Genomic DNA, 14,355 nt, shown 5'->3' on the forward strand with positions numbered 1-14,355 from the left:
GAACTTTTTTTCAAAGAACTGGTCATGTTTGAAAGATTAGGATAACTCACAAAAAAATTACAACAGTCAGGGATAGGTTGTTTTTGGAAAAAAACAGTTGCATTTTTTAAAGCACTGCTCATGTATGAAAGATTAGGATAACTCACAATTATATTACAAAATATTATTACATACCATACCAATCAGCATAGCGCACCAGGTACGAGTGCTGTAGCAAGAAGACGCTTCCATCTTTCTCGGTCTTGGGCTGCTACTCTCCAATTTCCCAGGTTACAGATCTTCCGGATATCACCATTCACTTGATCTCCCCACCGTGCGCGCGGTTTCCCTGCTCTCCTGCCTGTACCGCCAGCTGGTTCGGCGCGGTCAAAAAGCAGTCTGACAGGCTGGCTCTCGTCCATTCGGGCGACATGGCCGGCCCACCTGAGCCTCCCGATCTTCGCCTGGGTGGCGATGGTCGGTTCTTCAAGAAACGCGTGCAGTTCGTGGTTCATGCGTCTTCGCCACACTCCGTCAGACACTTGCACTCCACCGTAGATCGTTCGTAGCACCTTCCGTTCGAAAACTCCAAGGGCACGTTCGTCCTCCTGCCGCATCGTCCAGGTCTCGCGGCCATAGAGGACTACCGGTCTAATCAGTGTTTTGTACATCGTCAGCTTCGTGCGGCGTTGCACTCGATCCGAAGTAAGGGTTTTCCGTATTCCGAAGTAGGCACGATTCCCAGCAAAAATACGAGTCCGGATCTCTTTGCTGGTGTCGTTGTCGGCGGTTACCAGCGATCCTAAGTACACGAACTCGCTCACCTCCTCCAACTCATCACCATCCGCAGTTAGAGGGGTGAGGCTTGGGGGGCCGACATCCTTCGAACCCCTTCCTCTCATGTACTTCGTCTTCGTCGTATTCATGCCAAGTCCTACACGCCTTGCTTGTACCTTCAGTCGGGTGTATACATCCTTCACCGTCTCCAGGTTCCTTGCCACAATGTCGATGTCATCGGCAAAAGCAAGCAACTGGTAGGACCTGTTCATGATCGTGCCACTCGTGTCAATGCCCGCTCTTCGAATGATGCCCTCAAGAACGATGTTGAACAGCGAACAGGATAAGCCATCACCTTGCCGCAGCCCTCGACGTGATCCAAAGGGTTCCGCTAAATCCCCCGAAACACGCACGTGACACATCACACCATCCAAGGTAGCCTTGATCAGCCGAATCAGTTTATCCGGAAATCCGTTCTCGTGCATGATCTGCCATAGCTGCTCGCGGTCGACTGTATCATAGGCTGCCTTGAAGTCGATGAAGATGTGATGTGTGGGCACGTTGTACTCACGACATTTCTCGAGGATCTGTCGGAGACAAAATATTTGGTCCGTGGTGGCGCGCGCGCCAGTGAAGCCCGCTTGGTAGGGCCCCACGAACCTCCTTGCATGGAGTGATAGCTGACGGCAGAGGATCTAGGAGAGGATTTTGTAGGCCGCGTTAATAAGCGTGATGCCGCGGTAGTTGCCGCAGTCCAGCTTATCGCCCTTTTTGTAGATCGGGCACACGACACCATCCATCCATTCCTCCGGTAGCTTCTCCTCCTCCCAGATCTTGGAGATCACGCAGTGAAGCGCCCTCGCCAGTTTCTCTCCTCCATATTTGAAGAGCTCACCGGGTAACCGGTCCTTGCCGGCAGCTCTGTTGTTCTTCAGCTTCCTGATCTCCCTCTTCACCGTCTCTAGATCAGGTGCCGGGAACTGTTCATCAGCTGCGGGCGCTCCAAGGTTGACTCCAACGCCGTCTCCGTCTGCTTCATCGCCGTTGAGGTGCTCGTTGAAGTACTGCTTCCACCTTTCCAACACCTCGCTCTTGTTTACGATCAGGTTTCCACCGTTGTCCCTGCACACGTCGGCTCGCGGCACGAAGCCTTTGCGGGACCGGTTCACCTTCTCGTAAAACTTCCGCGTTTCGTTAGCTCGGAATAGCTGCTCCATTTCCGCGCAATCTCGGTCTTCTTGCTGGCGCTTCTTAAGCTTGAAGACCGCGACCTGCCGATTCCGAGCCTGCCTGTATCGTTCCACGTTCCCTCTCGTCGCCTTGTGCAGCTTCCTGTCGTAAGCTGCCTTCTTCTCGGCGGTAATCCGTTGGCACTCGTCGTCGTACCAATCGTTTCGGCTGACTCGGATCGCACTACCCAGTGTGGCTTCCGCTGCACTGCCGATGGCTGAGCGAATACGGCTCCAACCATCTTCGAGCGAGGCTGCGCCAAGTTCCTCCTCACCTGGCAGATTCGCTTTCAGCTGCTGCGCGTAACTGTGGGCCACTTCCCCGTTCTGGAGACACGCGGTGTTGAACGGAGGGGCCCGCCGGCTTCGGCGTTGGTTAAACACCGTCGACAGCTTTGAGCGCATGTCAACTCCAACTAGGTAGTGGTCCGAGTCAATATTCGCACCGCGAAAGGTGCGCACGTGCGTTACGTCCGAGAAGAATCGGCCGTCGATCAGGACGTGGTCGATTTGCGTTTTCGTCCGTTGGTCAGGTGATGTCCAGATGGCTTTGTGGATGTCCTTTCGAGGAAAATAGGTGCTCCTGACCACCATTCCACGGGAGGCTGCAAAGTCGATGCAGCGTTGGCCGTTGTCGTTCGTGACAAGAACTAATATTTTTTTAGGAAATGGAAAACTTCTTAAAAGATGGTTTGGAATTTATTCTGTTTATTTGAAGCTAGTAATTAGTTTCATTTTTTCACATTCAACTTTGTGTCCTTTCGACGTTTTGTCCATTCGACCTTTTGACTTTCGACCTTTTGACATTCGACCTTTTTTCAATTCGACCTTATGTCCCTCGACCTTTTATCGCACATCTGTTAATATGTTATTCATTCTTAAGCAAAACTGTTCTTAAGGAATATCCTGGAATTTAACTAGGTCTCGAAACCTACCTTGAGTGTCGCACTGTCATACCTTAATAGCAACCACTACAACAAATTGACTTTGTAAGCCAAACCACAACTAAGTTTCAGCTGATCCGAACCACTTGATGCTCGACCAACACCTGGGAAACACCGTTATCCAGATTGCGCACTACACGGATTTATTACCCAACCCGCCTGATCCTCGATCGACTCTTATCCAAACTTCCCATAAACATGTCGCTGCAAGACAGCAGCAGCAACACCATTCCCTTGAAGGTTTTGCAGCCCAGATTTACGTATGTTCTTGTGCTGGCCAACTCTCGTGCACACGTTACAACACCGTCCAATCAAACATATCCCGTGTCCGCCCTCATGCAGCAGCAATACCTTGATATGCAAAAAGCAAGCTCCTCTCACGACTTCTGGCATGGGTAAACCACTTACGGGATTACCAACCGAAGCAAGGGGGAGAGGTGGGGTGCATAGCTTAAATATTTGGACCCCAAGTGGTACACCGGAATGCTGCCGAGATTGGAGATTCCGATACTCGGTGAGCAAGACATTAGTGCAGCGCTGATCAAGAGACCTGCGGGTTACGACAATAATGTTATTACGCTTAAATGAACGTGCGATCACTCAAAAACGACGGTGAGGAAAAGTGTGCCCAGAAATTCATGTTTGATCTGGCTGGACAATCTCTGCGCTAGACGTGGAGTCCACACATTAGCATGGCTCCTGGTAAGCTGAGTAGTAAGCTCTTATAGATGGATATCTACTGCCATCATCGGCTTCTGCCATCTGCGATCGCTCAGTCAGTCACCACACGACGACGTCGACGACCGTTACGATTTCGCGCTCGCGCGGGAAATTCTTGCCAATCCGCTTTATCGTGGTGAAAGACGGAAAACGATCTACTTTTCATTACGAAATGAATCGACCAGATCAAGATCGGCGACTTTGGGATGGGATTTTTCTTCTTCAAGAGGTGGGTTTTTTTTCGCAACGCACCGCTGGAATGGAATGTGCGCTCCCAAAGACGGAGCTGACGGAGAAGCTGAGAAGATGAAGTGTTTACGATGTTTTTTGAACGCGCGTTCGCATGTAATTTATGAACTCTGCAATACTTCAGCAGCAGGGTGGAGTTGCTTCCTAGTGTTTGGCGGCAGCATCAATATTAAAGGAGATCTCGAACGTGCGTGCCCAGGGACGTGCATCCGGACGCGTTGATGGGCATCGGCAATGATTTGTTGGATGAACGCTTTGAAGTAGGTAAACGGTGTAAATTAAATGGTCAGTTGAGATTTGCATCTCATTAAATCTAATACTAATGTAGTTTACGCAAAATTGAAATATATTGTGCTTCTTGTCCGTTAGCTTAAACAACTTGAAATAGATAAAATAACAATAATAATTAAAATTTCAAGCAGCATTTTAATATGTTGAGCAAAAAATCACTGTATAATTCCACTAAATACTCCAAACTCAATTATCTGAATCCTCAATTATCCAAAGTTTCAGCTATCCGAAGTTTGATTATCCAAACTGATATTTTGAATTCAGTTACAAAAAGATCCTTGTTTTTAAATTATGTAGCTGAAAAATATTGTCGTACCCCCTCAAGGTCGAGAGGGAAGAGGGGTAGTGGACAAACACATATAAAATCAAATTTCAAACTTTAAATTTTATTTTCAAAATATCATTCGATTTCGTATGGGGAATGCATCTTCAAGTTATCAACATTATAGGCGTGTAGGAGAACTACATGAATTTGATATTTTTGTAAAGAACCCAACCCCCTTCCCTAAAACATTTTTTTCACTTCTTATATAATCTTATAAATATTTAGATCCGCAAAGACAAATAAAATAGACAATTATTTTTTTTCGAATTTTGTGGGTTTTTTGTTTCTTTTGCCCAGTAGAGCAATTCCAAAAAACACACACAACAAACCCGGAAATGGATTTTACAGTCAGACTCGATTATCCGAAGGCCTCGGAAAAATTTCAGTTCGGATAATCGAAACTTCGGAAAATCGAATCATGAAAAAATAAATTTTTCGTTGCCTAATTTTGACAAAGGACTTTGTCTTAAAGCTCTATCTGCGGTGTCAATGCAAAATTTTTCGAAAATGTAGCGTTACCGTCGCATGCCCTCGGCGTGACATTCTGTTTCTGTTGCGTGGATGCCGTGCCAACTATTTAAGCTAAAAGTTAGCCTCTGGAGGATTTAGTGTCCATCAGACTTTCATCTAAGACAGAACTTACGTTGGGATTTTTATTGCTCACACACACACGCACACGTTGAAAGAAACAGGTGGTGAACGAACTTGAGAGGAGGTCCAAAAAGTTATTGACGGTTGCCAGAGCGGTCACCGGAATACCGAAATGATTGGGAACAAATTGGTAGAGTATCGGCCACACCCGGAGTGGCCAGTGCCCTGAGGGAAGGTTCTCCCGGGAGAAAATTTACGGAACCATACAAATTTGGGCAATATGGGTATCAAAATTCATGGTTGTTGATACTGGTAATGAAAATGGCCATTTTGACAGGATTGGCCACACCCGGAGTGGCCATTGCCCTCAGGGAAGGTTCTCCCGGAAGGACATTTACGGAACCATACAGATTTGGGCAATATGGGTATCAAAATTCATGGTTTTTGATACTGGTAATGAAAATGGCCATTTGACAGGATTGGCCACACCCGGAGTGATTGTACGGTAGGAACTACTTCAGAACCTTCCCCCAGGGCAATGGCCACTCTGGGTGTGGCCAATTCTGTCAAAATGGCCATTTTCAAAATTTCATTTCCTGTTTAAAAAACCATGAATTTTGAAGCCCATATTGCCTCAATTTGTATGGTTCCGTAAATGTCCTCCCGAGAGAACCTTCCCTCAGGGCAATGGCCACTCCGGGTGTGGCCTGACAGAAATGGCCATTTTCATTACCAGTATCAAAACCATGAATTTTGATACCCATACTGCCCCAATTTGTTTGGTTCGATAAATGTCCCCGGTAGAACCTTCCCAGGGCCATGGCCACTCCGGGTGTGGCCAATATCCTACCAATATGGTCCAAACTCCATTGCCCCAAATCATTCTGGTTTTCGGGTGACCGTCCTAACAATCTTCATCAGAACAGAATTCCTGCCAAGTTGGTGCACAACCTGTGTCTATCATTGTGTGGATGTGTGTTTTTGAGCAATAAAATAACCACCGTGGATCCGTCTTTGACGAAACCTCGATAGGCACTGAAATTGGTCAGAGGATATCTGTTAACTTATATAGTTTGCATGAAATGTGGCAACAGTGGTGCAACATTCTCTCGTGACTGTTCCATGAAAGCAGGAGACGAGGCAAAATTTGCGCCATGTTGCCGCATTTCATGCGAACTATATAAGCTAACAGATAGCCTCTGACCAATTTCAGTGCCTACCGAGGTTTCTTCAAAGACGGATCCACGGTGGTAATTGTATTGCTCAGACACACACATCCACACATTGAAAGTCACAGGTTTTGCACCAACTTGGGAGGAATTCTATTAAAATGAAGATTGTTAGGACGGTCACCGAGAAACCAGAATGATTTGGGGCAATGGAGTTGGGACCATACTGGAAGTATATTTGCCACAGCCTGGAGCGGCCAGTACACTGGGGAAGGTTCCACTTTAACGAACCATTTGACTTGAGGCAATATGGGTATCAAAATTCATGGTTTTTGATACTGGACATGACATTTTGCAAATGGCATCAAATTCATAACATTTTAATTATAACATAAAACTAAATTAAGTTGCTATTTCTTTTTATTTTAATACAAAAGATTGAACGCTGGCTAAATTTAAAGCCGATTAAATGGCCCAGCTCACACAGGTCATCCTTCAATGATCAAAGTATTCGTCGCTCACTTCGTAGCTGGGGAACCACGGGAATGAGGGTCGCGAGCCGGACAATGCTGCCGAACGTTTGCATGAAGTGGGACACGACCTGCAAGTTGGGCTGCCTTTTCAGGGCCACCGCTTCCGATGTTCATTCTCCACCGTCCATACCGCGCAATCTTGATCGGCGTATTGGTGCACTCCTGGGGCGTGTAGACCAACGAATTCTCCACCGGTATCTGCATCAGTTCCAGGCAGTACATTAGGCCACGAATCTCCAATGGCAGAGAGATGGATGTATCGTTGCTGAATGCCACATCCGGTAACGGAGACTAGGGGGATTGTCGGTGTTAACCGTTTACGCGACTGGCGACATTGGTGAATCTCCCAGTGGTGGCTCAGGTTTCAGCTCAAGGGCAGCGTAATCGAATTGCAGTGCTGGCTCGTTTTCTCCGGCTAACCCCCTACGATGTTCAACACCCGGTCGTCGGCCTCTTCGTCTTCAGTGGCCCTGGCCAAGTCGTTGACATCCTCGCCAAGTCAAACGTCCATGTAGTGCTTCTTGTTTTCGTCGCTGTCGGGTAGATAAGCGAGGTTGAATTCTATTTGTTGGGACCGCTCAGGTTGGATTCTTCACCTGCGGAAAATGTGGAACATCAACTGCGGCTCGTGGAACTTCAACTGCTTCTACCGCAGGCGGTGAATCTGGCCATTTCAATTGAAGAAGTGTTAATCCGGTGACCTCACCAAAGACACATGTTTATTCCTAGGTTCGTAGGAAGGTGTGGCCAATCGTGTCAAAATGAACATTTTCATTAGCAGTATCAAAAACCATGAATTTTGATACCCATATTGCCTCAATTTGTATGGTTCCATAAATGTCCTCCCGGGAGAACCTTCCCTCAGGGCCATAGCCACTCCGGGTGTTGCCAATCATGCCAAAATGGCCATTTTCATTACCAGTATCAAAAACCATGAATTTTGATACCCATATTGCCCCAATTTGTATGGTTCCATAAATGTCCTCCCGGGAAAACCTTTCCCAGGGCACTGGCCACTTCGGGTGTTGCCAATCATGCCAAAATGGCCATTTTCATTACCAGTATCAAAAACCATGAATTTTGATACCCATATTGCCCAAATTTGTATGGTCCCGTAAAAGTCCTCCCGGGAGAACCTTCCCTCAGGGCCATGGCCACTCCGGGTGTGGCCAATATCCTAAAAGTTTAGTCCCAACACCATTGCCCCAAATCATTCTGGTTTTCGGGTGACCGTTCTATCTTCATTAGAACAGAATTCCTCCCAAGTTGGTGCACAACCTGTGTCTATCAATGTGTGGATGTGTGTGTCTGAGCAATAAAATAACCACCGTGGATCCGTCTTTGACGAAACCTCGTAAGGTACTGAAATTTTCTGAGGCTATCTGTTAGCTTAAATAGTTCGCATGAAATGTGGCAACATGGTGCAAATTTTGCCTTGTCTCTTGCTTTCGTGGAACTGTCACGCGCAGGCTTGCCACAAATACAGATTTTTTTGGCACATACCAAACACTCAATCGAGTATAACTTTAAAGAATAATATTCGTACCAAAAACTGAACATGCCAAAAGATGCTAACAATGTTTATCTTTTTGGCCAATTTAACAAAAACTGCTCAAATTTATTTTAACTGTAAAAAAAAATCGTTTGTGTTTTGGGCCTGTGCTGAAAAATCTGTATTTGTGGCAAGCCTGGTCACGCGGGAATGTTGCACCATGGTTGCCACATTTCATGCGAACTATTAAAGCTAACAGATAGCCTCTGACCAATTTCAGTGCCTACCGAGGTTTCGTCAAAGACGGATCACGGTGGTAATTTTATTGCTCAGACACACACATCCACACATTGATAGACACAGGTTGTGCACCAACTTGGGAGGAATCCTGTTCTAATGAAGATAGAACGGTCACCCGAAAACCAGAATGGTTTGGGGCAATGGTGTTGGGACTAAACTTTTAGGATATTGGCCACACCCGGAGTGGCCATTGCCCTGAAGGAAGGTTCTCCCGGAAGGGACATTTACGGAACCATACAGATTTGGGCAATATGGGTATCAAATTTTATGGTTTTTGATACTGGTAATGAAAATGGCCATTTTGACAGGATTGGCCACACCCGGAGTGGCCATTGCCCTGAGGGAAGGTTCTCTCGGGAGGACATTTACGGAACCATACAGATTTGGGCAATATGGGTATCAAAATTCATGGTTTTTGATACTGGTAATGAAAATGGCCATTTTGACAGGATTGGCCACACCCGGAGTGGCCATTGCCCTCAGGGAAGGTTCTCCCGGAAGGATATTTACGGAACCATACAGATTTGGGCAATATGGGTATCAAAATTCATGGTTTTTGATACTGGTAATGAAAATGGCCACTTTGACAGGATTGGCCACACCCGGAGTGGCCATTGCCCTGAGGGAAGGTTCTCCCGGGAGGACATTTACGGAACCATACAGATTTGGGCAATATGGGTATCAAAATTCATGGTTTTTGATACTGGTAATGAAAATGGCCATTTTGACAGGATTGGCCACACCCGGAGTGGCCATTGCCCTCAGGGAAGGTTCTCCCGGAAGGACATTTACGGAACCATACAGATTTGGGCAATATGGGTATCAAAATTCATGGTTTTTTGATACTGGTAATGAAAATGGCCATTTTGACAGGATTGGCCACACCCGGAGTGGCCATTGCTCTGAGGGAAGGTTCTCCCGGAAGGACATTTACGGAACCATACAGATTTGGGCAATATGGGTATCAAAATTCATGGTTTTTGATACTGGTAATGAAAATGGCCATTTGACAGGATTGGCCACACCCGGAGTGGCCATTGCCCTGAGGGAAGGTTCTCCCGGGAGGACATTTACGGAACCATAAAGATTTGGGCAATATGGGTATCAAAATGCATGGTTTTTTAAACTGGTAATGAAAATGATCATTTTGACAGGGTTGGCCACACCCGGAGTGGCCATTACCCTGAGGGAAGGTTCTCCCGGAAGGGACATTAACGGAACCATACAGATTTGGGCAATATGGGTATCAAAATTTATGGTTTTTGATACTGGTAATGAAAATGGCCATTTTGACAGGATTGGCCACACCCGGAGTGGCCATTGCCCTGAGGGAAGGTTCTCCCGGGAGGACATTTACGGAACCATACAGATTTGGGCAATATGGGTATCAAAATTCATGGTTTTTGATACTGGTAATGAAAATGGCCATTTTGACAGGATTGGCCACACCCGGAGTGGCCATTGCCCTCAGGGAAGGTTCTCCCGGAAGGACATTTACGGAACCATACAGATTTGGGCAATATGGGTATCAAAATTTATGGTTTTTTATACTGGTAATGAAAATGGCCACTTTGACAGGATTGGCCACACCCGGAGTGGCCATTGCCCTGAGGGAAGGTTCTCCCGGGAGGACATTTACGGAACCATACAGATTTGGGCAATATGGGTATCAAAATTCATGGTTTTTGATACTGGTAATGAAAATGGCCATTTTGACAGGATTGGCCACACCCGGAGTGGCCATTGCTCTGAGGGAAGGTTCTCCCGGAAGGACATTTACGGAACCATACAGATTTGGGCAATATGGGTATCAAAATTCATGGTTTTTGATACTGGTAATGAAAATGGCCATTTGACAGGATTGGCCACACCCGGAGTGGCCATTGCCCTGAGGGAAGGTTCTCCCGGAAGGACATTTACGGAACCATACAGATTTGGGCAATATGGGTATCAAAATGCATGGTTTTTTAAACTGGTAATGAAAATGATCATTTTGACAGGATTGGCCACACCCGGAGTGGCCATTGCCCTGAGGGAAGGTTCTCACGAGTTTTCCAAAACATGCTTGTTTTTGCAATATTTTCGTTTTTTGGCAATTTGTTCCCACAGAGGTGCCAATTATTGAATATATTAAATTAGAATTAATTATTTAAGATTAAATAAATTGGCGAAGAATTTAAAAATATAAATAAAAATGGATTTACTTTTTAGAGTTTTGTACAAAGTTCTTTGTCATATTGGTCATGTAGAACATAACCACCTGCACCTTTTTTATTGTCGAGCATAAGTATGACCCCTTAACTACGTTAAAGTTATTTAAAACTTTAAAATCCAAGATGGCGCCCAATATGGCGGTGTTGAAACAATGAAAAAGAAAAAAAGTTTCCTGATTCGATTATCCAAGTCCCATAGAAACCTTCGGATAATCGAACATCGGATAATTGACTTCGGATAATCGAATCTGGACTGTACTTATATTTTTAGATTTGGCTAAAACTTTACGGAGGCCTTCCCTATGACCAAAGAAATAATGGTGTGTCATTGGTTTATCCATTAAAGTCTCCATACAATTTTGCCAGCTGTTCATACAAAAATAGTGCGTAAATATTCGAAAATCTGTAAATTTTCAAGGATTTTTTTATTGATTTGGTGCCTATGGCAAAGTTATAGGTATTGAAGAGGACAGTTCAGAAAAATAGGTATACTTTGTTTTCATTCCCGAAAATCTTTTTTCCAAAAATTTCAGAAAATTTCTTATAATTTCTTCGAAAAAACATTGGAGAAAGATTGGAGCCACCTAAACAACCCTCAATTTTCTAATGTCGATATGGTATGAAACAATCGTGAAATTAAACTGGCCAAATTTTCAATATTACGCCCGTTTCAAATGTTAGTCTTAATTTTAAATTTTTGAAAATATTTTTTTCGAAAAGATCGAAAAATTTCACGAATGTTTTATATTTTAACATTGTAAATCGGACCATTAATTGCTGAGATATCGACATTAGAAAATGGTGGGTTGTTTGGGTGAGACTTAGAAAACATCAATTTTCCTGTTTTCAAACCTTTGCATGGCAATATCTCAGCAACTATGGGTCGTATCAACAAAGTTCAATAAAGCAAAATATAGAGAATTTTCTCAGCTTTTCATAAATATTTTTTTTGCAATTCCGTCGTGAAACTACTTACTTTTCCTGTCATTCTTGAACGACGAAATAGCCTACTTTTCTGTGCCAAAAATAACAGAATCGATTAGCAACACTTTTCAAAATAAATGCTGAAAAGTTCTACTTTTCAGCACTCAAATTGGTGCTGAAAAGTTGAACTTTTCAGCTCTTGTTTTGAAAAGTAACACTTTTCAACATTTTTTTGATTTAAACGATTTATTGACAAAATACATGAAAATTTGACATAAAATTTCACTCAGTGTGTGTTTTTTGGAATTGCAAAAATTCTTGTATGGAACTCGTTGCAAAACTTGATTTTTTCAGCACTCTTCGTATTTATCCAACTCGGTGAACCTCGTTGGATAAATGTACGACTCGTGCTGAAAAAATCCTCTTTTTGCAACTTGTTGCATAAACTACTATTTCAAAGGTGGGCAAACATGGGCACTAATTAAAAAAAAAATGAAAAACTGCGACTATTTTCAAAAAAGTTATCTAAAAATGGTTATAACTTGAAAATGGTACACTTTATCAAAAATTCACTGAAGTACTTTTTGATTGCAAATTCAATTTTACATCGAAAAATGAAGTTGAAAAATTTTTGCGACCAATATTTCGATTTTTTGAAAAAATCAGTATTGATTAAAAAAATCATAACTCGGTCAAAGATTTTTTGCCCATTCTGGAAATTTCAGAAAAGTTGGCATTTTATGTCCTCTAAAACATATCAAAAAATAAATAAAATTAAAATTAGTGTTTTTTTGCAAATCAAGTTTTAGTGACAAAAAGTGAAATTAAAAATCACCAAAAAATTTTTTACCTTGTATCTTTTTTTCAGTGTAGTCCATATCCATACCTACATTTTTGCCGAAGACACCAAATCGATCAAAAAATTCCTTCAAAAGATACAGATTTTTGAATTTTCACATATTATTTTTGTATGGACAGCTGCCAAATTTGTATGGAAAATTAAATGAACGAACTAATGATGCAAAATGGCTTCTTAGGGCATACCGAAGGCACCATAAAAGTTTCAGCCGGATTAAAAAAATACAAAAATCAAAATTAAAGAAAAAAGAGAAAAGAAAAGAAAAAAAGTATTTTGGGAAATTCTTTTTTTGTTAAAAAAAAGTCAATGAAAATCACTATTTTTTTCCGTGTACCTATTTTTTTGGAATAGTCCTAATCAATGCCTACAACTTTGCCGAATAATATTTGCTCATTGGAAAATGATGTTGACCTTTTATATACAATTTTTATGTTTAAAAACATTTTTGAAAATTGGAAACATAAATTTCAAACAGTTTGTTGTACTGTTTGAAATATATAGTTTCATAAATTGAATAAAACATTTCAATTTCTGAAACTATAAATTTCAAACAGTAACAAATAAAAAAAATGAATATTCATAGTTATCCTTAAATTGACGTTTTTGGTCATTCTGTGCATTGTCCCGAAGTTTGGTTGTCTTTGGTTGCCGGAGACCCGAGTTATAATTACAGTAATAATTAGTCGGGCATGTACTTGTGACAATCGCTTTTTGACCTGAAATCCCTTTGGCCAGTTGTCGCACTCACAGCAACTTTCAGGGTGTGTCAAAATAGCACGACAAGATTGAAACTTCTTTCATATGAAGAGCGATAACAATATACGGAGTTTTTTTTTGGCTTTTATTGAATATCTCAGTATTGAAATCGAATTTTGGGGATCTGTGAAGTTCATAGAGTTGGTGCATTGAGAGCTGCACAAAATAGGAGTATAGCTCAATTTGACCCAAGATGCACGTTCGATAAGACAGCACGACAACGACGAGATGGTTGCTGCGCTGAAATGCTGCGCTGGTGTGGAAATTACCTGGTGTAATCCAAAATGAAGTGCCACCAATTACCGTATCCGAAGAAGCTGCACTACTCTGTACTACTAACTGACACCCGCACATTAACTATAACGTAATGATCGTTTAACATCCCATGCACTCACTACTCTGCACAGCTGAGCCGAGGGGGTTCGCCTCCAGCTCGCAATAAATCACCATCGATTAACGCAATTGACACCATCTGCTGCGCGCGCGCGAATCTCTCTGCTACGCGATCTTCCGCGGGATCTCTCTTCGCCGTACACCATGCAGCAGGAGTCTGCAGAAAACCCGCACTTCTGAGCTGATGCTGCTGTACGTAACAGTACGGCTATTGCTTGGAAGTACCATAATAACAACTCTCTCGGCTCACTTGGCAGCACTCATCACTGCGTCTTCTTCTTTGGGGGAGCGACTTCCCCTCCGAACTGATAACTGACCCCTGTCACACTGTGAAGAACTGTTCCGATATCCAATCGATTACTGCGTAATGACCCTTTGGGGGTTACGTATGGTTCGTGCAATACCCGCGATTGAGATCTACGCGAAAAAAAAAAACAGCGACTTCGTGAACCTCCTGCCCCAGACGCACCGCAACCGAAACTGACGACCTGTGAGTCAAACTGTTTTTGTTTTGCCCTGCCATGCTGCCTCGGCTCTCCAAAACCTTTTTGGAGAGGAGGACCAGACGACGACCTGCCGACCAGAGATACCCCACGACTTGGTGGACGGGG

General features: G+C 43.5%; 1 protein-coding gene across 4 annotated transcripts in view; it reads right to left on the reverse strand.

The window, feature by feature from the left end:
* The window catches only part of LOC120413774 (serine/threonine-protein kinase Pak), a 108,932-nt gene that overhangs the window by 56,900 nt on the left and 37,677 nt on the right, over nt 1-14,355 (reverse strand). Inside the window, exon 1 of one of the 4 annotated variants that reach the window (XM_052709351.1) lies at nt 13,621-13,779. The exons of the other annotated variants lie outside the window; for them this stretch is intronic. The gene's annotated coding sequence lies outside the window, so the exon portion shown is untranslated. Of the gene's footprint in view, nt 1-13,620; nt 13,780-14,355 lie in introns of those variants that run through there. 4 annotated transcript variants of the gene reach the window in all.

This window comes from Culex pipiens, chromosome 3 (genome assembly GCF_016801865.2).
Source record: "Culex pipiens pallens isolate TS chromosome 3, TS_CPP_V2, whole genome shotgun sequence".
Taxonomy (NCBI): Eukaryota; Metazoa; Arthropoda; class Insecta; order Diptera; family Culicidae; genus Culex; species Culex pipiens.